Genomic DNA, 27,476 nt, shown 5'->3' on the forward strand with positions numbered 1-27,476 from the left:
ACCCATTGTTTGGTGCGTTGGCTGGAACAACAATGCCACCCCAATATTATTTTGAAATTTGGGAAAACACACAGGTAAACTATCTTCCACAGGCTAGTATGATTTAACAGATTAATAAATTTTATTCTTTGAAGTAGCATGTGTTTTACCAGGCAGTCATGCATGAAGATGAAATGTTAACATCTGTGAAATAATTTGAGTTGAAATAATGGACTATGTAACAGTATCGGTAATTCTCAATTCAAGTTAATGGAGGTAGAAAGGATAGCTCCCAAGATAGGAACTTTGAAATAGGGCCTTTGGTTATAAAGTCCTTGGAGCTTAGAAACAAGTTATAAGCTGGAATTTCAACTTTTCAAGCTCTTTGTCCTTGTAAAAAATGGGAAGAGAGCTACAGAAGGCTTACATGTTTACAAACTGGATAATAAGTCTCAATGAATTAGAGTTACATATAGTTATGATAATTGTCCTTTAAGTTCATAAGTGTCCTTAAATATTTATATTTTGAAATCATGAAAATAAAGTTCACGTATCTACATATGGATCTATAACAATCATTCCTGGTATGTTAAATAGATTGTAATGATAAACATGAAATAGAACGGCAGATGGACAGGAGGTAGCTCCGTGGCTTTTTCTCCAAGAGTGTTTCGGACTTTTTGAGCTCCATGGAGCTGGGAGATCATCTTCAGTCTGCTCATCTTACAGCCCGGGTTGCTGAGGCCTACCCCTGCGCTCTTCTATTACACTGGGCCTTCTTAGACGATTTCGAAAAGAAAAACAGTTTTTCTAAATGCTCAAAAGAGCCACCGCCTTACTTTGCCCTTTTTACAAACAGGTGAAATCTGCCACTTGATGTGATATTTTACCATTTGAAAGTACGTATAATGGCAATTTTACTAATTGTTTCTGCTTCCTACGCTTCTAATGCTATCATAATGGTCCTGTTCTACAGAGACCAGTAAAAGTAGAGATCGCTTCCTCTAAATCACTGAGGGATCTATAAGGAACTTGAAATTCCCCCTTTTTGAAATCCTAGAGACTACCAAGAATGGAGAGCGGAAGAGGGGACCGATTAACAATCAGTGGCAAAAGGGAGGGTTAGCCAGGTACCCAGAGGTAATAGATCTGAGAGGTCATTACAAAGTTAGGGTGCTCAGCATACATAACTTACACCGTGAGGTCGAAGCAAAGGCACATACCTAAGTGCTGTGGTTTGTCACACAATTCCCTCAGCAAATATGTTTTTGAGCATCTTCTCTAAGACAGGCATTGGTCTATGAAGACTACAGCAGTAAACTACATAATTACTCTTTCACTCTCTTAGGGAGAATTAGTCAACAAATAAAACAGAGATGGTAACAAGTACTGCAGGGAAATAGAAAACAAGAAGGAGGCGGGGTGTGCTGAGGTGAGTTTTTCAGCTGTAAGTCAGGTAATCAGGGAGGCCTAAAAAATAAGGTAACATTTGAGCAAATATCTAGAATGAGAAATGGAGGGAACAGTAAATATAGAGGCCTGAGGGGAAAGGCAGGAAGTAAGATCAGAGAGTTAAGAAAGAGGAGGGAAGGTACAGATTGCCAGCAACCTTGCAAGCGGTTTTGTGAGGACTTTAGCTTTGCCTCTGTGAGAGAGGAGACATCAAAGGCTTATTTGCAGTCAAGTGACATGAACCCATAGGAAGGCTAAATTCAACATGCTATTCCATTTAACTCTGTATTTTTTCATTGTAAGACAATCAAGCCCAATTTCAGCTAACGAAAGAAACAGCAATATGCCGAAATCCGTTTTCCAATCTTCTTACAAAGATGTAAGAAGTTACAGGCACTTCCCAATTATTATGTGTTAAAAGTACATTTTCAAATAAGACGAACAGGAAAGTCCAATTGGAAGGGACAGTGTATCCAGTTTTGGTTAAAAGGACAGACCTGGGTTGCAGTCCCAGCCAGACTGCATGGTAGCTGTGTGATCTTGCACAAGCTGCACATCTCTCTATGGCCAAGTTTACTCACATATAAAATGATACCTGCCTCATGAAGTTGTGAGGAAAATTCATCCAGGTAACGAGTATAGACCCAGAGTACAGTGCCGGGCGCACAGAAAGAGCTCAATAACCCAAGCAATTTAATGAAATTAAGAAAATCTATGATTGGATTGTTAATATCTTATTTAGGAAATTACAACTGTACATATGTTGTAAATTATCGATGAATTGTTCATGGTAAGATGTCAGTCTGGAAAAAAGTGACAGAGGGAGTCTATGAAGGAGAGTGCAGACTTTACAGCACTGTCACTCTAACCAGCTGTGTGACCTTTGGGGAATTGCATGATCTCTCTGGGTTTTGGTTGCTTCATCTATGAATGAAGCAGAGTAGACTCGATTTGTAGAGCCCCCAGTGAGAGTCTTCTGTGTGTTTCTTCTTTGCTCACTCCAGACTGTAAAACTTTGAAACCATCCTTGTTCATACTTAGATTCTTGTCATATTTAAAACTTTCCATTAGAATCTCAAAGCATTTTATAATTATTTAATAGACATGAAAGTTAAACCAATGTAGTATACTCGTTTTTGAATTTTAAATGGTACAAAATACTGCCATTTACATGAGACTCGAGTACCACAACAGGCTAAAAGTTTCAAAGTGAATGATTTCTGTTTGAATCATCTTGTCTTTGATGTCATTCATCTCGATCTCCACATAAATTATTTAACTTCTGTGGTATAAGACGAATCTGTTAGAAAGTTTCAGGAAAACTAGAATCGTGGTTAATGTAATATATCAGGGCTTTTCTGATAACTAAGGTATTTGCCAGGTGAAGACATAACATTTACCAAAACTTATCTTACGCAAAGGTAAGTCGAGTGATGAGTTTATTAAGTCTACACTATCACACACATTACAGGTGCCCGGCCAGAGTCACGGTACCAGAGAAAAAAGGACGAGGAGAATATTTAGACCACCCTGAATTACGTGGCCAAGAGTGAAGTGAACGACTAAAGTGTTTATACCTTATCAGCTCTCACCTTCCACGTGCGCCCTGGGGGCTGGTTTGTTCCTTGAAGGTGGGGAGCAAGACAGATTCGACTTTTCCAGCACCCATTCAGTGCTTTGAATCAACATTCACCCAGAGCCCAGCAATGTGTGGGGAACAAGATGGAGGCTCAGTAACGAAAAATATCCTCTAAAAACGCGTGCACTGTGCTACAACCCTGACGCGCACTGAATAAATTTTCATTTTAAGAGAGAGAGCTCCAATAATTAAGTAGAGGCTATGATAATAAATTTTATGCACCAGAGCCTTCTTGACATAACACCTGCTAAATAAATAACTTTGTAAGCTTGATGTTCCACTTGGCTATTATTATTATTGGCACCATTAGTGAGCACCATCAAAGCTCATCAGTGATCCGAAACTAAACTCTTAGAACTACTAAACAAAATTTTTATGGCCATAGATTTAATTACATGTTCAGGTACTCTCCCCTCTACACCGACAGTGTAGTGTGCAATTGCTTCCATCTATTGAAGCAAGATGGCATCAAACAATGGTTTTCTAATCATATTTAGAGTAGCTATGCCCAAGGCTGTATAGTCTATTTCTCTATTTACTGTTCCATGTTTCCTAATCTGTTTCCTCATTTGATAGAACACAAAGGTAGGGATTTCGTATTCTTCATAACTCCTAGCAATAAATATGTTTGGCTCTATTTAGAAGGTGGTATTAGACTATGAAGAAAGTATCCCACCAACTGTAATTGAAAATTTCTTTTACTTATTTTTTTTAAAAAAGGCTTCCAGCTCCAGTACAAGCACCATCAAAAAGTGTCATCCAAGATCAAACAGTTGACTATGGTCCGGACAAGCACATAGCAATGACATAGATAAGACATTATTGACCAGTGCTGACCAATACAGTAGCCACAACCCTCATGTAGCTATTAAAATTAAAATTAATTAAAATTAAATAAAATTCAAAATTAAATTCTCATTCTCACTAACTACATTTCAATGCTCCGTAGTCATTGGTTTCATACTGAACAATGCAGAATAGAATGCTTCCATTATCACAGAAAATTCTTTGGGACAGTGCTGTTATCAACAGTTTTGAAAGTATAACTTAAACCAAGAAAGGAACTCTTGTCTATACATGGCTCAAAGGTTAGACTTAAAGGAAAGCTTGTCCCAAGATTAGAGTGTGTGTGTGTGTATATTACATCACACATTTATAGACACATACACCCATAGTCAACTCCCAATTTGTCTACTTATCTACTTAACAAACATTTATTAAACACCCACTATGTACTAAGTACTATACTCTGTTCAGGGAAAGCAAATATGAAAGACACGGACCCAGACCTCCGGGAGCTTGCAGTTTGAAGAGAAATATGATCTACAACCAGGATGCTGTTGGGACGCCAGGGCAGCTCCACTAGGAACCAGACATTTTAACCATCTGCTGAGCCATTATCTGTAGGGGGTCCCAAGGTGCAGGTTTGTACACATTCTTGCTCACTCACATTCACACATGAAAAAAGAAAAAAAAAACAAAAACAAAATCTCATATGTAGAATAATGAATATGATATAAGATAATCTTAGTTAATACATTTGCAGGTAAATAGTTATTAACTAAGGTTATCTTATATCATATTCATTATTCTACATACAGAGCTGCTTATCACTTGCAGATTTCTGCCAGTTGACAAGTCCTTCATTAAAAGCTGTCAGGAATATAAATCTTAGAGGTGTAACATATGGCATGGTGACTATAATAAATAATACTGTATTGTATAGTTGAAAGTTGCTAAGGGAGTAGACCTTAAAGGTTCTCGTCGCAAGAAAAAAATTATTGTGGTGATCATTTCACAAAATATACAAATCTTGAATCATTCTATTGTATACCTGAAACTAATATAACACATGTCAATTGTATTTCAATTTTTAAAAAGTTCTCAGGGGTTTAGGGGGAAAAAGTCAAACTAAAAGTACCTCCTGCCCTGCCTTAATTGCCTAGACATTGTATATACTTTGTATCTATATAATCTTTCTTTCTGTTTCTTGCTTTCACTTTGTTCCATCCAAGCACACTAGCCATGGGCTGTCTTTCAAGTCTGCTGTATTTCATCCTGATGCATTTATTTGTGATAGTAACTGTCAGTTATTGAGTGCCTGTTTTGTACCAGCCATTGTGACAGGCATTTTATGCCAAATATCTCTAATCCTCATAGCAATCCCATAAGACAGGAGTCAGCAGTCTCAATTTATAGATATGAAAACTGAGAACCAGGGGTCAAGGTACTTGATCAGGCTTACTAAGTGTCAAAACCAAGATATCAAGGTAAGAATCACATAAGTGAAAATAGTAAAAGATAAAATGCTATACGAATGTATAGTATTCATATAATTATTACTTATCAAACATAAATTTTTGGGTAGAATGAAGGAAAGTTTTTAATCTACCTATTTCAGACTGAAATTGAAAGGAAACAGTGTTTATTGAAAAGACCTTACAATTTAAGTTCGATGGGTTCCAAATAAACTAGTAGTATTGACCGGGTTAGTAAACTACACATTTTTTGATGGAGTAGTCTGTCTTTTTCCTGATGTAGTAAAATCATATTTAAACAAGTGGCTTGGAGAGTTTTTTTTTTTACTCTTGAAAGTTTATCTGTACACAAGGTTCACAGTCACCATTATTGCCAAGAGAAAAAAGATAACCCAGCGTCCTCTTCAGGTTACATCTGCAGAAGCATTGTTAATTTTGTGAAATTTCTTTTTTTTTTCTTTTTTGGTTCAATCACAACTGAGAAGGCACTAAAACAGAGTATAGTGTTTAAAAATGTGAAGAGAAAGTCAGGAGGGACAGTTTTCTTTTCAGTAATGGCCATGACTTTGCTCTGCTATCCACTGTCATCAGGATTGCTCGATGACCCATGTGTTGACATTAAGGCACTGCTGGCTGACAGCAGCAGAGTGCAGAAGGGAGTTTCACCTTGGAGGTGCTTACCGTATCTCTGTCTTCCCCTCCAGACATTGAACTTCTGCACCTGGCCTTCGTTATATAACTATTCATGTAGCCCAGCAGTCCTAGACAGATGCGTTTGAAGCAAATTCACTCTCAAATTACAATTGATAATATTGCCCAAGCAAGCTAATTAAAGACTTTGTAAACAGAATCTTAATTTACATTTGTCCAGAAGGAACTGAGGGAGTTTGCTTCCCTGCCCTCAGGGAAGACATAAATCAACAAGTTGAAAAAGGGAGGCAGATCATGTTTTAGGGTCACACTTTATATCTTTCTGATATGACTTCTTCCCAATATAGGGGAGGTTTGATGGGCTGCAAAATGGCACTAATTTCCAGTTTTTTCGTTCCTCAGACCTTGAGTCAGGTCATACCATTTTAAAAGGGTATTCCTAGAACAGGAAACATAACTACAGAAAGATTTTGCACTGTAAATGCTAGTGATTTTTCCATCACGGGCGGTTCGAAGTTAGCTGTACTTGCCATCAGCATGATAATAAAATGCTGTAGAGAAGTGGCTCAGTGGCTGGCATTTCACCAGAGTTATCAATCTTTCTAATGTCTGCTTAAAGCTCTTTAGCCGCTACCCACCACCCCAGAAGATAGAGCACGCATTCCTCCCTGGGCCCGGGATGTGGCCGCGGCTGCCGCTCCATTCTTCTCTCAGGTTTCCCTGTGCTTCATGAGCCCTGGGGGACCCATCCGTTCCTGGAGCCTGCCTCAGCCTCCTCCTGCACTGGAAGTTGCCTTAACTAACGAGTGCTGTCAGTGCCAAGTGCCTGCTGCTCCGGGAGCACACAGCAAACATTGGCTCTTCACCCACTGTTACTGGTCTGCTGTGGTCCCTCCTGAGGATGCAGCCTCAGGACGGCAGAGTGCGTCTGTCTCGTTCATTCATTCTGTAACCCAGACCTCCCACAATGAGGAGAATTGGGGTGCATCAATCATGGGAGCTCATTAAATCTTTGTTGAATAAAAGAATCTATACCCATTTGCTGAATAAGGGAATGGGGTGTTACCGTTGAATGGGTACAGAGTTTCCGTCTGGAATGATGAAGAACTTCTGGAGATGGGTGGGCGTGATGCTTGTACAACAATGTGAACGTTTTTAGTACCACTGAATTCCACACATAAAAATGGTTAAATGGAAATTTTATATTACGCGTATTTTGCCATAATAAAAAATTTGTTGAACAAATGCATAAACAGTTTAGTATTTTGAATCAGGCTCTATCCAACTCTACTATTTCAATTCAGTAGATATTCACAGAGTGACTACTCTGGGTCAGACACACATATGAACTCTTGGACTTATGTAATAGTCTATAAAATATAAAATACCCTCAACTCAATGTTCAATCGCAATCACCCTTTGCATATAAAACGTGTTTTAACTAGATAAATAGGTCTTATTTATCTTTATATCCTAAGCCGCTAGCACTTATGTGCTCAATTAATGTTTGCTCAATTGAAATAAGACATTGACAATAATATAGTGTTTGTTTAGGGCTTTTCTCATTACAGAATGCTTCCACAAACCTTACCTCATATTATCACAGAGTCTCCCTCACACTCACCCTTTCTTCTTTCCTTCATAACAGCCATCTCTTCCTGACTTCCTGTTGTCAGAATCGACACGACTTCCTTCATTTCTTTAACCTCATTTTACCAACTATTTTCAACTGTTTGTTTCTAGCTCTTATTCCCACATGTCTAAGCACATGCTGCCATTTTATACCTTTTATACTTTGACAACATCCAGGTCCCACGGAAGAGTTACACTTGACTCTGAGTTGGAAGATGACTGGGGACAGGCCAGCTTAGCAAATGATAGTTGGGGCTACATGCCCTAGAATCCTGAGCACCCATCACCTGTCATGAAACCTTCTGGCATCCTTGACAGTAAGGATTACACATCTCACTTCAAAAGGGGACCACACACCATTTGTTCACTACCTGTAGTTTGAGGGTTGATATTGTTTTCTTGTTTCTTCCTCTACTTTCCACTGAAGAAATGTCAGTCTTTTTATAATGTGAGGGAGTAGATAAGAAGGTACTGTACAATAAAATAATTGGAGGCATTATAAAGAGAGGCAAACATCAAAAGTAGAAGGCTAATCAGAGGATAAAGAATGTTCCGTTTTCAAGGCCTAGCGTCGCACAGTGTTACCAGTGGGAGCAAAAGCTGCTGTAAGTCCTGGCTTTCAATGGCAGACAAAATGGAAAGAAGTAGAGAGGCGACATTAGTTGAGTTAGAAGCTCGCGATCTCATTTGACTTTCGTATATCTGAGGCCTTTGACCTGGAGGCAGAGTTTTCACTCTAATACTCCCAGCAGATGCAACACAGCAGAGTGGGTAAAAGCATGAATGTGCCAGGCTGCTAGAGATGAACCCTTTTCCCTTTACTTACTAGTTATATGAACTGAGGCAAGTTTTCTACCTTTTCCATGCTTCAGTTTCCTCATCTATAAAATAAGAATAATAAGAGCTATTCATAGAGTCTTAATGAGCACTAGATAAATTAATACTCGCGAAGCACTTAAAACAATGCCAGGCTTGTATTGTGTATCATATCAATGTTTGATAAGGAAATAAAATTACAAATATAGTTGATTCACATCTTAACACCCGATAGTTTGCAAAACAATTTCCATGTACATCACCTCATCGAATTCTCACAACTCAGGAGTAGCTGTTATTACCTGCATTTTATGGATGGGGAAATAAGATTTCCTAAGTGTTTTGTTAAGTTAATGGCTTTGAGACAAAATTGATCAAAAAGAAAAATGAGCCTTTGACATCTTTTATTTCTTACCCTTTTTCCAACAGAAAGAATCAACTCTCTCTCTTTTCTTATTTCCACAGTAAACAAAATGGTGGTTCATCACTGAATCATTATGTTTACTATGGTAATAAGTAGAATAACTATCATTTTGCATGTGTGTATTTATGATATGTGGCATAGAGCATTCTAGAAACATTTCTCTATTGGTAAGTCCTTTGTTGTTAGGGGAACAATATTACTTTCATACATATTAGTCATGATGGTGTATATTACGTTTATGCTCTAACTCCTTGGTTGAAATTCAGGCCATCGGCCTGGCCTGTAAAGGGAAGCTCATTGACAACTCTGGGTTGAATGACTCTTCCCCTTCTTCTGCCAATACACACCTCATATCTGGGGTTACATAAGAAGCTTGTTTTCTGCTCTGCAGTTATTGGCATTTCCTATTTTAAATAGGATACTGTGCATACGCAAAGGTTCTCAGGGAAGCAGGATAGAAAGATTACTTTTCTCCTCAGACCCTGGGAGCTCGCAGGCTACATGCAGAGTAGTGTTAAATATACTGTCTTAGGAGCTCGGACCCGGACTGCCTGGTGTTGATTTAGCTGTGTGGCTTTAGACAAGACTCTCAGTCTCTCTTCCTTTCCTTATTCACAACACAGAGATAATGGCAGTATCCACCGTATCAGTAGAGAGATTACATGAGTTAATGAATGTTAAGCATTTAGAACAGGCACTGCTCATGGCAAACATCCAGCAAACGTTGGCTATTAGCATTATGTTCTATTTTGCTCAACACTCTCATCATCTCTTGTCTAAGTCAAGGGCTTTCAAACACTTTGCCCATGACCTTCAGTAAGAAATACATTTCATATCACAATCCAGTACACTAATATGTAAAAAACTAAATTGAAGTTTTACAAAACACTAATACTTAGTAAATGCATTATACCCTATTAATTTATATTTCCCTTTAAAGAAAAATTCACTCATGGGTTGGTTTGAAAAACTCTGCTCTTTGATACCTGTGATAAGCAGAATAACGTCTCCCTAACACGTTCACAGTCTAATTCTTGGAACCTGTGAATATGTTACCCTAGATGGCAAAAAGAACCTTCCAGACATGATTAAGGTTACAGACTTTGAGGTAATAAAATTATATCAAATTATCCAGGTGGATCCAAGTCTAATCACACGAGTCCTTAAAAAGTGGAGAACCGTCTCTGGCTGTGGTCAGAGAAAGAGACGTGACGATGAGAGTCAGAGATGCAGAGCGAGAAGGACTCAGTCTGCCACTGCTGGCTTTGAACGTGGAGGAAGATAACCACAAGCCAGAGAAGGCTGGTATCCTCTATGGTATCCTCTAGAAGCTGGAAAAGGCAAGGAAATAGATGCTTCCTTAGAAGCAAATGCAGCCCTGCAACACCTGGATTTAAGCCAACCGAGACCCACGTCAGCCTTCTGACCTCCAGCACTGTAAGGTGATAAAGTCATGTGAAGAGACTAGATTCGTGACAATTTGTTAATAGCAGCAGCAGGAATCAAACACACGACCTAAGCCAGAAAGCTGGACTGCGTCTGTGGCAACGCTCTCCTCCTGGCCCCACGCATTTCAATAAGTCGCCTGTTCCATCCGCTTATAACTTTGAGGATCTCTGGAATAATTCATGCGCTTTCCCAATTTTCATGGCCACTGTGCTCACTCAGGGCCCATTGATCTCTCTTAGATATAAAACCTCCTAATCGTTTTCCCTACTTTTGGGCCCGACCTGTCCCACATGCCCTTCCTTCGCGCTTTCAGAGTTAACTTCTTAAACTAGCAAGATGATTACCCCCTGGCACTTCTGATGCCTCATCATACTTACAGAATGAAATTCGAGGTCTTTGGAGGGATATTCAAAGCTCTTCTGATGACCCAGTTCAAATCTATAAGGATACATTTCTGCGTTGCAACGTTCCCTATTCTGGCCCCTCAGAATATCCTACTTTTAAAGTTATTTTACCATTTCACTTTATTATAGTCGGTTGGTTTTTTTTTTTAATTTTTGCCTTAAAAAATTGCTTCTTGGGAGCCAAAGAAGGCACAAAGCAGCAGCCTTGCCTGCCAGTCAGCCAGCTCCCCCTGCATGCCAACTAGGACCTCGGGTTTGTCATTTCTATTATGGCTCTCCAATTACAGCGTGTTTTATTTTTTAATTAGGGCATAAGTAGCATAGAAAACTCTCTTTTCCATGCTTGGGAAAAATAAACAAATTCTCCAGGCAGCATATTCTTTATTTGCATCTTTTATTTTAACAAGCCTCATAAAAATTTGTATCAACCTATGCATTTGAGGGGTCCTGTTGGACCTAACATCAAAATGTGAGTGACAGAGAAATGTATGGTGTTTCCTTCCTACCTCTGCAGCCAGGAGTCTCAGGTACGTCTTTGCAGTCCCACAGGTGAGCAGGAAGGTCATTTCTTCAATGAAAACCGAAGTCCTCAGTCTTGACCCTGCCCCCAGGGCTTCTCTGGTACTGTACCTGTTTCTCCAAATCCCATATGTTTAGCCAATGAAGTCTGATCTTACACACAATTAAATTTCACCACAGCCAGAGGAAATTTCAGGTTACAAATTCCATACTGTTATAAAACAGTATATTAGTCTGTTCGAGCTGCCATAACAAAATATCACAGACCAGGTGGTTTAAACCAGCGGTCCCCAATATTTTTGACATCAGGGACCAGTGCTCCTACGAGAATCTAATGTCTGATGATCTGAGGTGGAGCTGAGGTGGTGATGCTGGCTCTGGGGAGCGGCTACAAATACAGATGAAGTTTTGCTCACTGGCCCACCGCTCACCAAGTGCCGTGTGGCCTGGTTCCTAACAAGTCACAGGCCGGTCCTGGTCCATGTCCCAGAGGTTGGGGACCCCTGGCTTAAACAACAGAAATATAGTTTCTTACAGTTTTGGAGGCTCCAGATAGACTGGCTTCTTCTGAGGCCCCTCTCCTCGGCTTGCAGGCGGCCGCCTTCTCACTGTGTCCTCATGGGGTCTTTATCTGTGCACACATATCCCTGGTGTATCTCTGGGTATCCGAACTTTCTCTTCTTAGAAGGACACCACTCTAAGGAGTTATTTTAACTTAATTATGTCTTTAAAGTCCCTATCTCTAAATACAGTCACATTCTAAGGTACTGGGTGGTAGGATTTCAACATACGAGTTTGGGGGGGGGGGCGGCGGGGGTTGGTGCACAGCACAGCCCACAATGAACAGTAAGAATACGAGCACCTGACACTCAGCCTTGCTCGGACTCACTGCTCTGACAGATCCCTCCCAGGTGTCCCTCAGACCCCTGCCGTGGTCCTTCTGCTCAGCATGCTTGGGACTACCTTCCCATCTCATTTACAGCTGGGCTCTGAACTGCAATCCATATTTGCTCTCTAGAGAAATCACATTTCTTTTGTGTGTGGAAAGACCTACGTTCTTTGGTTATAACCGTTCACGCGTCACCGAGTCAGCTTGTCCGGCACTCCTTCATACGCCCTGTTTTCTTTCCCTTCTTTCTGACATTTCTCCTTGGATTCTTTGGAAAACTAGCCTAAACCTTTGTATGAGCAATGGAATATAATTTCTAAGATATCATGTTCCACATTTGCCTGCCATTTTTTCTCTACGCCCTTGTTTTAAGAGCAGGTTTTAGAGTTTTAGAATCTACTCTGCTGTATGCAGTTACTTAAATCCCACTCACCTCCACACGGCTTGACTCCAGAGTCCCAGAAACATTGTCTTTCCGATTAGAAATTCATAAAAGATCACTTTCAATGAAGTAAGCAGCACCGACTTCCAGGAAACATTTCAAGCATATAACTTGGGGGCCCCTCCTCTTCTTCCTCCTGCTTTGATTTATGGCTTATGTTGTTGTTGTTGTTGTTGTTGTCGTTGTTGTTGTCCTTGCGTGTGGCATTCTTGCTTCATAGACCAAGGTCGAACTTAACCAATACACTCTGTCACTGAGGAGCAACGTCTCAGTGCTTCGCCGTGGTCCGTGAGCAGCAGTAACTCCCTAGAAGGAGTGAGTCGGTGGCCTGGTGACGCAATGTCCTAGCGATGGGAGCAGATTTAGGGACAAAGAATTCATGTCTTGAGCAATCACAGGCCCGAATTCAACGTTTTGTCTTGAGAAATTTGGTGGTCTGTGCAGGTGGATGTCTAGAGCACAGACTAGGATAGCATTGCCAATCCAGGCAGAACCTTATTTAAATTTAAAAGACTTTTGTTCTTCTTTTGTGGGTAATTGCGCATGTGTTTTAAGTGGGCATTAAAAAGTCAAAGCACAAGGCAGAATCGCCCCAAAGGACACTAAGTGAAACTTCATTTCCAGGGTCTACCACCTGGAAAACCAAATGCAGTTCTCAGGTGCCCGAAGCATCATCTTAATCAACGTCAGCGTCTTTGCTTTCATCTTTCTTAGTTGAGACAAGATCATTTGCATTCAAAGTTCATATTCATATTCAGGCTAAGAGGGAAGGTGTAAATGTTAAAGTTGGGGAGCCAGCCCATTTGGTAACTGTTTTAATTGAGATAGGCTGCGGTCATTAATATAAATGACGATGACTCTCCTTGGTTACCTGGTTAGCAAGAAAGAGCTCTGACCTAAGAGCAAAGCATCTGGTTCACATTCTAGACCTATCTCAAGCATTCTCTTTGCCTCTCTGAGAACATTTCCCCCATTCGCTAAAGGATAATAAGAGTATTCATAATACTTAAATTGTATTTTTATAAAATATCACAGATGTATTGTTTTAATAGTCAATACTATAAGGCTTATTACACACACACACACACACACACACACACACACACACACACAACCCCAGCAATTCCCTGCTTATGATGGATTATATTTTCCAAAGATGGCCACATCAATATCTCCCCTCCCACAATGCTCTTCTTCTAAGGAGACTGTGACACTCTTCCCATGGAATGAGGGTGTCTATGCTTCCTCTCCTCTAACCTGGGTGGCCCGTGTGACTGCTTAGACTGATAGAGTAGCATGGCAGAAGTGATGATATGTTAGTCAAGGTTCTCCAGAGGAACATACATGTATCTCTCTCTCTCTCTCTGTATGTGTGTGTGTGTGTGTGTGTGTGTGTGCGTGCGCTTGTGTGTTTATGTAGGGAGAGAGAGAGATTTATTATAAGGTATTGGCTCATCCAACTATGGAGTCTGAGAAGTCTCACATCAGCCCTCCACAAACTGGAGATCCAGAAAGGCTGATGGTGTGAGTGCAGTTTGAAAGCCTGAGAATCAGAAACACGGAGGGCAGAAGATTGATCTCTTGGCTCACGCAGTCAGACGGAGAACAAATGCATCCTTCCTCTGCCTTTTGGTTCTATTCCGTCCCTCCATGAACTGGATGATGCCTGCCCACATTGAGAAGGGCAATCTACTTTACATAGCTTACTGAAGCAAATGCATAATCTCTTCTAGAAATCCCTTCACAGACACATGCAGAAATAATGTTTGGCCAGGTATCTGGACATTCTGTGATCTAGTCAAATTGACCCAGAACATCTTGTTCTCTTGGGACACTCGCCTCTGGAACCTTGAGCTGCCATATTAGTCCAAGTGGTTTAATGTCACCGTGCTACAAAAAAGCTCAGATTAACCGACCTGGAGAGACCTGACAGAGAAGCCCTGAGGCTGCATGAAGAGGGAGAGGGGACATGGCTGGCCAAGTCCCGGAAGCTCCCGTCCCCCTCACTGTCTCGGCTCCATCTCCACTTCCTGCTTCCGGGAGCATCAGCTTGAAACGCCTTTATCCAAAACTGCTCCGCAGAGCCCCTTCCTGAAATCCTCACCCACAGAAATCGTGAGAGGTAGTGCATAAAGTGGTTCTTATTGTTTAAAGCCATCAAGTTGTGGAGCGATTTGTTACACAGCAAGAGTGACCAGAACATTTCCTAACCCTTCTCGTCTGTCAGCATCGCTCTTCTGAGAACGACCTCTTTCTGTTCATTTAGCCGTTTCCTCTCACTGTTTATAACTCCTTAAGAATTAACATGCTTATACTGCTCCCCATCTCAGATGCATTACAATCTGACTTCCTGTTTTCGAAGACGAAGGCACCATACACTTGTGACCCCACCTGTTGAGCCATTTTAAGCATAATCATTACGTTCATTTTCCTACACTGCTTAATTTCTCACTCGTTATTTCACATGCCATTATCACTACTTTGTTCCACATTCTCCAACTGCATAAGATTTTCTACACGTCAAGCAGGCTACCTATCGGCGGCTTTTGCCCCTGAACGTCTGGCCCGTGTTCCTGCAGGCGCTGGAACTTCAAGGGCAGCTTCTGTGCTGGGGCTTCCTGCTGCCTCTCTCCGGTGATGGATTCCTTTTTCCCTGACTCTGGCGTCCTATGTTTTTTTTGGGTCATTCCCTCATTTTGGTGGAGCACATCCTCTAGTGGCTTCCTAAGGAAGGATGTTCAGGAAGTGAAAGTGTCGAGCTCTTGCATGGCCGAAAATGTCTTTATTCTGCATTCTCACTTGGCTAATTGTTGGGGGAGGCAGAGAATTCTACTTTGAAAAAACACCTTTTCTCGAGATATCGAAGGCATCGTTCCAGTGTCTTTCAGTATCCAATGCTATTCCTGAGAATTCTACTGACATTCTGATTCCAGAATCTTTATTGTGAGACTTTTCTTTTTGTTATTGTTCTATAGAAACTTTCGGTATTTTCTCTTTATCTTTGGTGTTCTGAAATGTTATGAAAATATGACTAAGTGTAAACCTTTTTTTTTCATTCCTTGTTGTGGACAGGCCCTTTGACTCTAGAGGCCTGCTCTCCTGTTTTGGGAAATCCATGACTTCTTTGATAATTTTCTCCTCTCTATATTCTATTTCTTAAATTCTTATTAGTTGGCCATTGGACTTCCTGGATTAATCCTTTAGTTAAAAATCTTTTGTCTTCTCTTATCACTCCATCTTTCTGCATTATAGAAAATTTCTTCATTTAAAAAAATTTTCTATCATTTTCTCTTACCTCTCTGATCAGTTTCAGAATACCAATCAGTTTCAGAAGGCCGTTTCCCATTTCCTGCATTGCCTTTGTTTTCTGCATTTTTTCCCTCTATTTGTTTATTTTAGTTCCTGTCTTTCATGTGGGAATCTTCACTCAAATGCCCAGTAATTGTTGCATAACCATCCACATTAAATAAATAGTGACGCGCTAAAAAGCTGCAAGAAAACATGACTAAAGCTTGGTAATGTCAAACTTTGCTGTAGGGTGACAGGGACAACCTTATCTGGCCAGAAATTCAGTATTTTAGCTGAACAGCTTCTCCATGGAAGAGTCATTCTTCTACCTGAGGACGGGAGGTGGGCATGGAGTAGGGATGCGCTTTTGCGTAACCCCCTCTTGCCTTCAGCCCGGCGCCTCCCTCCTCCCTCCCAGTATGTCAGCTCTTCCTGAGTCTGGACCTCTGCACTTCAGTTTCTCCAGAAATCAACCTCTGGACTCCTGGGACCGGGGTGGGATAGGGTAAGGAGTAGGAGTTTTCACCTGGCAACACGAAGGAGTGGAGGGGACATAATGGCAAATCTTACGCAGACTTTGGACCAGTTTTTCGGTTCCCAGCCCCGCTCTGCGGTGCTGGCCTCTCACGGCCCGGAGCCTTTCTGGGTTCAGCTGAGCACATCGAAAACCTCCCCTGACCTGGTGCTGCTGCCCCCGTTCTGTGTGAGCCACTCCACGCCTCATCCAATTTCCATACTCACAAAATGCGTTGCTACCGCTCAGTCAGAGTTATAGTCTCTTCTGTTCTCTTTGACTCTATAACTTTGTGCAGTTTTCATTTCTTTTCTGTCATTTAGTAGAGCTTTAGGAGGCAGTGGGGATGAACGCAGTGTTGACTGTGCCATGTTTCACCGACAATCTCTCTACTTACTTTGTAGAGTACCAGACAGGGCGATCTATGCAAAAGTGCTTTGCAAACTCTAAAATGTCACACAAATGTGACTTATTATCACTTGGTTCCTAAGACACCTTGATCGATTTTTCTGTCGTGACTCTTCTCGCTCCTTTTGACAAAATGAGCACTTTAGCAATGGTGGCCATCCATCTAGCAGTAATCCTTAAAATCTTAAGGTGAAAATAAAGCATTCCCAATTATATATGTTATACAAAATGAGTTGCAAGTAAGTACTAGTTTGTTACCTGAAGGAACTGCATCATTCTTGGTGTTCTGGCAAAAGTCTTTTAGACTCAGCCGAAGGCATCTGCTCCCAGATGTCCTGAGCCCACACTAGGTCCACAGGTAGGTGGCCTGCTTCTCTTTGTCCATCCTGGGCCCCTGTGCACAGACTTCTCATAGCTCTTCCTATTCTACTGAAATTGCTTGTTTCCTTGTTTGTTTCAGGCCCCCGGGTGTGGATGGTGTCTCATTCATCTCTTTCCCTCCAGCACCTACACAGTGCCTGGTATACAGTGGTTCCTGTTTGATGAAGTGAGACACTGCAGACAGTTGCCTGCATTCAAATATGATTTAATCTTTGGGGGAAATATTTCCAAAGGGGGTGGCTGGATATAAGGAAAACGAAGATCAGAAATTCTTCCACCCTTGGAGAGGCAAAGAGAAAATTGTGGATCTGTCTGACAGAGACTGCTCCATCTTTTCCTGCAACGGGAAAAGAAAAATAGAGAAATAAAACTCCAGGGCTGGCAGCAGCAGACAGCTCAGACACAAAGCGGGAGGCAGCGTGGATCCTGGCAGCTCTGGTGTTCCATGAAAAACACCTGCTCTCCTGGCAGTCCGGAAAGAAAGACCCAGAATAGCACAGGCACACCCACTCACAAAAACACAGGAACTCCCCTGTACTGTAGGCACGACTAGAAAGTCGAGGGAGGCCTGCTGAAACAGACTTGAGAAATTTACAGAACACAGTTAAATAGACTTGAATTTCCCCTGCAATGGGAAGAAAATGAAATTCAACACCTCCCTTTCTCAGAGGCAGCTAGGCCTGGTCAGCACGCACTGCACGAGGTAGGTATGGCCGGCTTGCAGGAAGTGGATAAGGACGCAAGTTACTCAGGGAGGACTAGCCGCATGTGACGCACGGGGCCAGAAGCCACCGAGACGGGCTCTCTTAGCCACACGGTGATGAAAACAGCTGAGAAATATGCCACCTCTCTGCTGGGGACAGCTCACAGTGAGCACTGCACTCTGAGTTCTAGGGGAATGGGACGAAATTTGGAGAGGATAGTATTAGTGGAAATGAGAGCTATACTCAAAAGAAGCAAGCAAGGGGGCCCACAAATAAGGCGACGAGGGGACAGGGGCAAAACCTGGACCGTGAAGTCATTAACCAACCTGAATGACTCTCCTGTATCTTCCACAATAGTGTCCAAAATGGTCCCTTCAGAAGTTCCTTAAGAAAAGGGTTCTGTGATCACCAAAGTTTGGGGAATGCAGCGGATGGCAAACGATGGACATTGTTTCACAATGAACATTAGCATTTGGAAGGCCCTGAGAGGTTCTTCACAAAAGGAAAAATGAGAAAAACCAAAAACGACTTTACTTGATTTAACCCAGGTTTTCCCAAACACTTCCCTTCAAACGAGGCCTATTACTATGCAATAGTGCTAGCATTCCGGCAGCCACAGAACGGGGGCTGCTGGTCTACCCAGGCCTGCCCACCTGAATCTCGTCTTCAGTAATAACATGCCTTTCAGAATTTTATAATGAAAGATAGGTTTGCTTATAAACATTAGCTGTGAAGTTTTCAATCTCCTTTTCCCAAATAACATGTCAGAGTGAGAAATTCACCAAGTTTCTTAAATTCTGTTTCGTTTTTCCAATTAGCTTTATCAAAACTTATTTATTTATTCATTTTTAGAGCAGTTTGGGTTCACAACAAAACTGAGCAGAAAGTACAGAGAGTTCCCATTTCCGTCCTGTCCTGTCACAGGCTCGGCCTCCCTCATTCACATCCCCCACTCGCCAGAGCGGGACTGTTTGTTACAATTGACACACGTTGACACGTCGTTATCACCCAAGTCCGTAGTTCACACCGGGATTCACTCTTGGTGTGGTACAGTCTACGGGTTTAGAAAATTTTAGAACTCGTTTTAGAATAATGACACGTATCCGCCATTACGGCACCATACGGAGTAGTTTCACTGACCTAAAAATCCTTTCCCCTCCGCCTATTTGTCCCTCTCTCCCCACTAACCTTGACGATCACTGATTTTTTTTGTACTGTCTCCATGGTTTTGCTTTATACCAGAATGTCATATCGTTAGAGTACTTATAATGCTTTGCTGTCGTTATATGTTATCGCGTGTTGATGTAAAAGGACATTGAAAAGGGGTAAGGGGCAAGAAACAGTACCCTTCCCTTCGCCAGCAGATCACTGGCTTGTTCTCTACCAGATAACAGGGTTGGTTGGCACAATTGACATTTTGGACAGATAATTCTTTGTTGTGGGAGGCTGTCCTATGTGTTGTAGAACATTTAGCAGCATTCCTGACCTCTACCCACTAAATTCCAGTAAAATCACCCTCCCCAGGTTGCGATGACCAAAATGTCTCAGATATTGCCTAATGTCCCCGGGTGGGCAAAATCACCCTGAGTAGAACCCCTGGTCTAAAGGGGACAATCACACTTCGGAAAAATTTAAAAGTATTTTGTATCTGATTATTTACCATTGGTAAGCATTGGGTCACGTAAAATGTTTGGTAAGGAGACTCAAGACTAGGTATAAAAACAAAAGAGTTATGAAGATTCCTCAAAAAATTAAAAATAGAACTACCATATGATCTAGTAATCCCACTTTGAGGCACTTAACCTAAGAAAATGAAAACACTAACTTGAAAAGACATCTGTACCCCCATGTCCACTGCAGCATTATTTATAACAGCCAAGACATGAAAACAACCGAAGTGTCCGATGATGGATGAATGAATAAAGAAGGTAGAGAAGATGAATGGATAATAAAATGGAATATTGTTCAGCCATAAAAAAGAATGAAATCCTGCCATTTACAACATAGATGGACCTTACACTAAGTGAAATAAATCAAACGGAGAAAGACAAATACTGTATGATCTCACTTACATGTAAAATCTGAAACGAAAACAAAACAAAACAACCCCTGTTCCTCCCCCTGCTCATTGATACAGAATAGAATTGGTGGTTGACAAAGGTGGGGGGTAGGAGGTGGGTGAAATGGATGAAAGTGGTCAAAAGTTATAAAGCACGTAGGTCCTGGGGATGTAATGTACAGCATGATGAAATGGTCAATGATACTCCATCACGTATTCGAAAGTTGCTAAGAGTAGCTCTTAAAAGTCCTCATCAAAGGAAAAACATTTTTCTGTATATAGTGATGGATGTGACTTAAATGTATTGTAGTGATCATTTTGCAATATATACAAATATTAAATCATGGTATTGTAAACCTGAAACTAATATAACTAATATGTCAATTCTACCTCAATAAAAAGTAAAATAAAATAAAATAAAATAAAATAAAATAAAATAAAATAAAATAAAATAAAATCATGGAGACCAAAGAGTTGCTTCAGGAGCCTACAGCATGGCCACTTCACATAACAAACTGTCCTTGGCCAGGACAGTACACTAGCAAGTTGGGTTATAAGATCAAAGAAGAATAAAGAGGTTGTTTCTTCCTGGAGCTGTTAAAGGAAAATGCTCAAACCCTCCTTTTTAGGTTGTTTGCATGTCTTCTCTTAATGTGAAAACAGCTGAGTTCTGTTCAAGTGTTTTTTTAAATGTCCACGGGGGGAAATTTTCGCCTTCTATAAGAATTAAAAGCCAATTCTTGGCATAACCAGCTTGTACTGTAAAATCGATCTGATAAAATTCTAATTTTAAAAAATCTATTCAGAATTTAGAGTGAAATAATAAACTGTGGTCAAGGATGTAAGACCATATACTAAAAGCTGGGTAAACTTCCCAAAAGGTGCTTTTGGGAACAAGCAGACTTTTACCATGTCGTTCATCTTTATTCATAAATTTTTTTACATTACCAATTATTTTCTCAGGATAAATTTCCAGAAAGAGAACTACTAAGTTAAAGAGTTTGAACTTTTTTAAAAAAAACTAAAGGCATATTTTGTCCAGTTTCGTTCCACTGTGTCAAGCTTTCCTCCCACACTTACTATTCATGTGAGTTTTCCTCCGTATCCATCCTTACTTATTTCTCCATCAGTTCTTTCATTTGCCTGATTTCCTATATTTCTTACCACTTCCCAATGGGCAACTACATCACTTGATCTCCATGTCTCATCACTCTCTTGATTGATTTGTCCACTGAGTAAATATTTACGAAGCCCCTACCAGGTGCTAGAAACTGTGCTTGGCAAAGTGAATTAAACAACTAACCAAATAATAACAGAATGCGATGAGCACTCTGAAGGACATTCACAACATGCTAGAACATAATAACAGTGAGAAGAATAAACTTTCTCTTTCCTAGACAGGTTGTTAGGAAAGTCCTTTCTGAGAAGATGAATCCTGAAGGATGCGAAGGAACCAATTGGTCGGTAAGCACGTGAAAAGTTGCTCCACACCACCAGTCATTAGGGTAATGCAAATCAAAACCACCATAGGAAACCACTTCATAGCCACTAAGATAGTGATAACGAAATAAACGTGGTCAGGGGAGTGGATAACGAGTGTTGGCAAGGATTTAGAGAAACTGGAAACCTCGTTCGCTGTGGGGATACAAAATGATACAGCCGCATGGAAAACTGTCATTTCCTCACAAAGTTAAATCTAGAGTTACCATATGACCCAGTAATCTGACTCTTAGGGATATACCAAAAAGAACCAAAAACACATATTGATGCAAAATTTTGCATGAATGTTCATAGCAGCGTTATCCATAATCACTGAAAAGTAAAAGCAACTCAAATGTTCATCAAGTGATGAACGGGTAAACAAAATGTGATATCTCCATATGGTGAAATAGTATGCAGCCATAAAAAGGGCCGAAGCGCTGATTCATGCTGCAACATGCGTGAACCTTGAAAACACCATGCTAAGTGAAAGAAGCCAGATGAAAAAGGCCACATATTGTGATTCCATTTATATTGAAACGGTCAGAAGAGGCAAATCCAGAAAGACAGAAGGTAGATTAGTGGTTCGTCATAGGTGGATGGAGGAGCAAATTGGAAGTGACTACTTTTAATGGGCATGAGGTTTTTTTGGAGGGTGGTGATGTAATTATTCTGGAATTAGTGGTGATAGTTTTACAACATTGTTAATATGCTTAAAAACACTGAATTGTATACTGTAAGACAGTTAAAATGGTGAATTTTATGTTATGTGACCTATTTTTATTGAGGTGAAATTCATATAACAGGAAATTAACTATTTTAAAGTGTACCATCCAGTGACATTTGGTACATTTACAAGGAATAGAAAGGAAGAAGACGCTCAAGTGTGATCAGCGGAAAGAATGTCAGTCTTCCTGTTGCCATTTTACTCACTTTTAAGAAGAACCTTCCTAAGAAAGGTATATGAAAGATTACCGAAAGGATCTTCATTGTGCTTCAGCTTCATTTTGAGGTAAAAATTGTGAAGCTGCAGTATCGGTCCATTGGGAATGACTTTTAGATACCAAGAATGAAATGATGTTTTAGATACCAGAAGTGCAGGCAGACTCAGCATCGATCAGAAATAGCACAGGAAGTCCAGAGGGTCGAGGAACTTCGTCATCACCGCTGAGCTGAGCCTGGGCAGTGTAAGAGAGGGAAGCGAACGGAAGGAATGGGGGAGCCTATCACAGAATTCACAGAGGCACGTGCTTTGAGGCTGATCCTGCTTTTAAAGTTTCCTAATAAGCTCCACATTCCAATACCACATTTTCCATTATGGTCTATGACGTCAATTTCTTTGTACTCAGAGACCATCTCTGTGGTATAGGCTGATGATCGACTCTTTGCTCAAATTGGGAGAAACACAAAGGAAGATGAGGTTGTTTATTCATCCTTCTAGCCATCCCTGAAATGATCTAGGCAGGAAAGCAACAACGATGCACGAGGCTAGCTAGGTTGATGGCTAGGGAGACAAGTCGCAGCAGCAGCATCTTTGTGGAAATTCAATCTGACCACCAGGCAGAAAGACATTAAAAGCAACTCTTGTATGAGGTTGACACAGAGGCCTCCACTATGAATTATTCGCAAAGATCATTCTCTAGGAGAGAAAAAGAAACCTGACAAGATTTTATATTTGTGTCAAACTCTTCTAATACTTGAAGGGTAATTTGGGGGAATTTGCATACTTCTGGGTGGTTAACCTCTGTCCCACGCAATACATAGATATACTTTTCAGGTTGAATAGGGTCTTAATTTTCAATTGTGTGTTTTTAAAATGCAAAATTAGTCCAGTACTTTGAGTGAATAACAGATCTGAAGAAACTATGCCATCTGCAATGTTCTGCCTTAAATGTATACTGTAGTTAGTATTAACGGCTCCAGTTACAACCTGCAAAGAAGGAGAAAACACATGCTACCATTTAGCAATTATTTTGCTATGGTGGTTCTTGTGTATTTGTTTGCTTTTCATTATAAGCAAGTCATTTTTACCTCTCTGGTCCTCGATTTCTGCATCTGTAATATGGGAATGATCAGTGGCGTCGGGTGATGAGGATCATGATGACATGAGTTTACGTTCATGTGAAGTACTTAGAGACCAATGGCTGGTACATGGCGAATGCTTAGCAACTGCGTACTACTATTTTTATTAAAATACGTGCAAACTGACGCTTAGTTCCTATCTGCCGAGAATATTTAGTGCTTTTGGTAACACGATGTTATTTTTTAAATTATCACATGAGGATATATCATTTTTCTTGGTGATTACCAAATTCTTTGGGGAGAAAGACAAATTTAGATATTTCCATGAGTTAGATTTTTATGGTCAAAACTGAAATAGATGAGAGAATCGAGGTTATTAAATATAGGTAAAGCGCACAGGATCTCTGTAAAAATACCTTCTGATGGGAAAGCTGTATTTTCCTCTAGATCAAGAATAACGTGAAAGAAGTTTGAAATTGCGGTGGATTTTCAGAGAAGTATAAAAATAGGTTGCACATAGAAATAACTGTGACTGGGATAACTACTATCAAAAAAGCAGGTGAGTGAGCATCATCGTGAGACAGATACAGCGGCGATGTTTGGGTGGGACTTTATAATTTCAATGAGATATTCAGGTGCTGAGTCAAAAACTTGGTGAAATAGAAAAAAAAATGAAGATGATGGGCCAAAGAAATCTAAAATCTTTGGAGCGAGGACTGCTCCAGTAGAGAGAGCGTGGCACTCATGGGAGGAGGTCTCGGGGAAGATGGCCTTTTGAAAGTTGGCCTTTCTCTGCCTCAGGTTCCCAACCGTAAGATGAAATACTAAGTGGAGGTGATTTTACTCTACATTACAAAGTTGGAAAAAGAAAAGGAGTTAAGTGTTAAAGTTTTTTATAAGAGATATTTGCTAAATTTAATTCTCACATACGGATGTTGTCATATTCTTGATATTGTCATCACTTCAGATTAATTTTGGAATTACTACCGATTTCTAATGAAATTCTTTTGGAATTTTTGTTGAAAGTGAGTTAAATATATAGGTCAATATGGGGAGAATTGACGGCGTTTTCATTTTAGATCTTTCCCACGAGGAACAGAACATTCCTCTCTGTTTAGTCAAGTCTTCTTTTGTATGCTCCCGAGGAGGGTTCTACTTTTCTTCCTGAAAGCTCCCTACATTTCTTATTTCGTTTATACCTAGACATTTTACATCCTTTGGTTGCTATTTTAAGTTAGACGTTTGACCATTATTTTTGTAACTGGCTTATAGGAAGGCTATTTTTCAATGTTGATTTTTATCACCAATCACTTCCCTGACGTCTCTTAGTCTTTCCAACAGGGCTTCAGTTGGTTTTCTCGGGGTTTCCAACTACACGGACACAGCGACTTCAAAAAGAGACCAAAAAAAAAAAAAAAAAAAGGATAATAATTCTTCTTTTCTGATAATTAAACTCATTTTTTTCATCATCTCTTAGATTGGCTAAAAAGACCAGCATGACGTTGAATAATAGTAGTGAGGGAGTATACTACTCACCTTTCATATTTGCTTCAGATTTTTAAATCAACATCTGCAGTGTTTACCACTAAGTATGTTAGTTGTTGATTTCAAATAGAAAATTTGTATCACATGAAAGATTCTCTTGGTTTTTCTCTACTGCTGGTTTTCTACTTTGTTACCGATTAGAGTTCTTACTCAAAGTACTTTCTATAAGGTCCCACATCTCATCTTGGTCAAAAGCCTTTAGATTCATCCCATTTTAAAATACATTGTTGGATTTATAGATGAGTGGTTATAATTCACATCATTAGGACCTGAAATGTGAAACCCCTTTTAAATTCATGCAGTAAAAATTAAATTACATTCAGAAAAATAAGTATTATATATGTGCGCTACATGTAAGACATTGTATTAGCTGCTCCAGAGGACTTTTTCTCAAAGAAGGTTCCACAGTTCACCTGACGTACCTGTTAGAAGTACAGATTGATGGCCCGTATCCCAGACTCACTGAAGGAGAAGGCATGGGGTTGGAAGCTGGGAAGCTGCATTTTCAGTGAGCCCCCCAAATGAGTCTGATGCACTTTACAGTTTGTGGGTCCTAGGCCTGGCTGGTCCCAGGTCAGGCTGTGATCCAGGCTCACGGCTAGAAATAGGACCCCGGATTTAGAATGTTACATTACTAGGCCACACCACCCTGAATGTGCCAGATCCCGTCTGATCTTGGAAGCTAAGCAGGGTCGGGCGTCGTTAGTACTTGGATGGGAGACCACCTAAGAATACCAGGCACTGTAGACATTAAAAGAAAAGAAAAAAAAAGAAATGTCACATTAATATAGTAGGGTGTCTGCACCCAGGTCATGTAAGCATGGTCCAGCTCACTGTATCACGTGTGTGTGGCAGAATGCCACCATTGCTCTCCGACATATGTGCAGCGTCCCCTAGCACAGGAGAGTGCATTCCCTGCAATGGAGTTGGTGCCTGCCCATTTCATTCTCAAGTCGCCTCCTTGTGCATTCTTCCAACGGGGCGTCTCACCACCGAAACCTTCCCTTCTCCATCAGCACTGTAGCCACTGTTTAAAACCTGACCACGGAGAAACAAAGGGCAAGTGAAACATACAGAGCTTTAAGAGAGAGAGAGAGAGAGAGAGAGAGAGAGAGAGAGAGAGAGAGAGAGAGAGAGAGAGAGAGAGAAGGTGAGCGAATTTGAATTTACCATCCATCACAAGGTGGCTAACTTAACTTTGTCAAGCCAGAGTGACTAACCCGGCTGTCATCACAATGGAATGGCTCAGCCACAGCTCGCTCCTGCCGTTGTTTGTCTAGGCTTCATTCTGATCATTTCTAGAAAGTCTTGTAAGTCGCTGATTTGCTACTGGACTCTTTTTTTCAACGTCAAACAGAACCACTCCACTTTTATCTGTCACAGGTTTTAGGGTTCTGAGCAATATTTTTAAAATAAAAGTTTAGAAGTGTCTGATTTATGGCCTTTAGCAATGTCTTAGTTTTCTTACAGAGTTTAATCATTGATGTTGGTGCACATGATATTTTTAAAAAGGCTTGATTTGAGCAAGTTTGACAAAGTCTCTTTTCTGTTTTTCTTATTTTACATATTTGTCTAAAAAAATAAAATCTCTTCTATATCAGGGACCATGGTTTTGCATAGAACGTGTAAAATGCTTCTACAAATCTGAGGACATTCGATAGCTGTTTATTATAATTCTTATTAGTCAGAAATTCTCTAAAATTTGTATTCTTTGATGTAGGCCCTGCCCCAGTGAACTGCACCCAGGCCGAGGACAGGAGCTGGAGTTCCTGGCTGGAGCTCCCTGATCACCTTCTGTTTGCTTGGTTGATGTCCTCACAGCCCTCGGGGTCTCAATTCCTTCTTCGATAAATTGGAGAGGCTGAAGCATGAGATTTCCACGATTCATTCCAGCTCTGAAAGGGGATGACTCCTTGCACGTCAAAGAATTCAACATAGATGAGTACGCACAGTCGCGAACGAGAACATTTTTCTGGTTAATTATTGGGCACAGAGTAACGTCTCATTCTGTTGTATATTATGACTAATTTATCCTAAAATTAATTCAGCGCAATAAGTATTCACTTATGTATAATTAAAAGCAAATTATTTTAAGGTTTTTGGTAATGATTTAAGCTAATTGTTATTTTTTAAAATATAACATGATAAATTAACTCCTTAGGTTTCATTAAGATAACCAGTTTATTGTGGACAAAGATGTCTCATTAAAGCGAGCGTAGTAACTCATTTCTTTATTTTGGGCTTTAGTTCGCTTTAGATTTAGTTTTCAAAACGAGTTTTGTTTTCCCAGGAAGGATTTTCTCTCTTCTCACAGTCTCTGCCAAGCTGCAATTTCTAATGGTTCCCTTTTAGTTGTGCTCCATAATTTCTCACTAGTGCCTACTGCTTATAACAAAAATGAATTAAATTGAATCATGAACTTTTTATCTATTTAGCAAATACCCTCTGAGTACATCCTGTAGTCCTAGCAGTGTTCTAGGACATTCGAAGGAGAGAAGGCAAGACGACCGTGACCTTAAGAA

General features: G+C 40.5%; 1 long non-coding RNA gene across 1 annotated transcript in view; it reads right to left on the reverse strand.

Moving 5' to 3' along the window:
• Window positions 1-10,290: 10,290 nt before the first annotated feature.
• The window catches only part of LOC118613336, a 41,835-nt gene continuing 24,649 nt past the window's right edge, over window positions 10,291-27,476 (reverse strand). The window contains exons 2-3 of the long non-coding RNA XR_004955378.1: window positions 17,023-17,482; window positions 10,291-12,898 (exon numbers count right to left, since the gene is read on the reverse strand). This is a non-coding gene — a long non-coding RNA (uncharacterized LOC118613336). The remainder of the gene's footprint in view (window positions 12,899-17,022; window positions 17,483-27,476) is intronic.

This window comes from Rousettus aegyptiacus, unplaced genomic scaffold (genome assembly GCF_014176215.1).
Source record: "Rousettus aegyptiacus isolate mRouAeg1 unplaced genomic scaffold, mRouAeg1.p scaffold_m13_p_18, whole genome shotgun sequence".
NCBI lineage: Eukaryota > Metazoa > Chordata > Mammalia > Chiroptera > Pteropodidae > Rousettus > Rousettus aegyptiacus.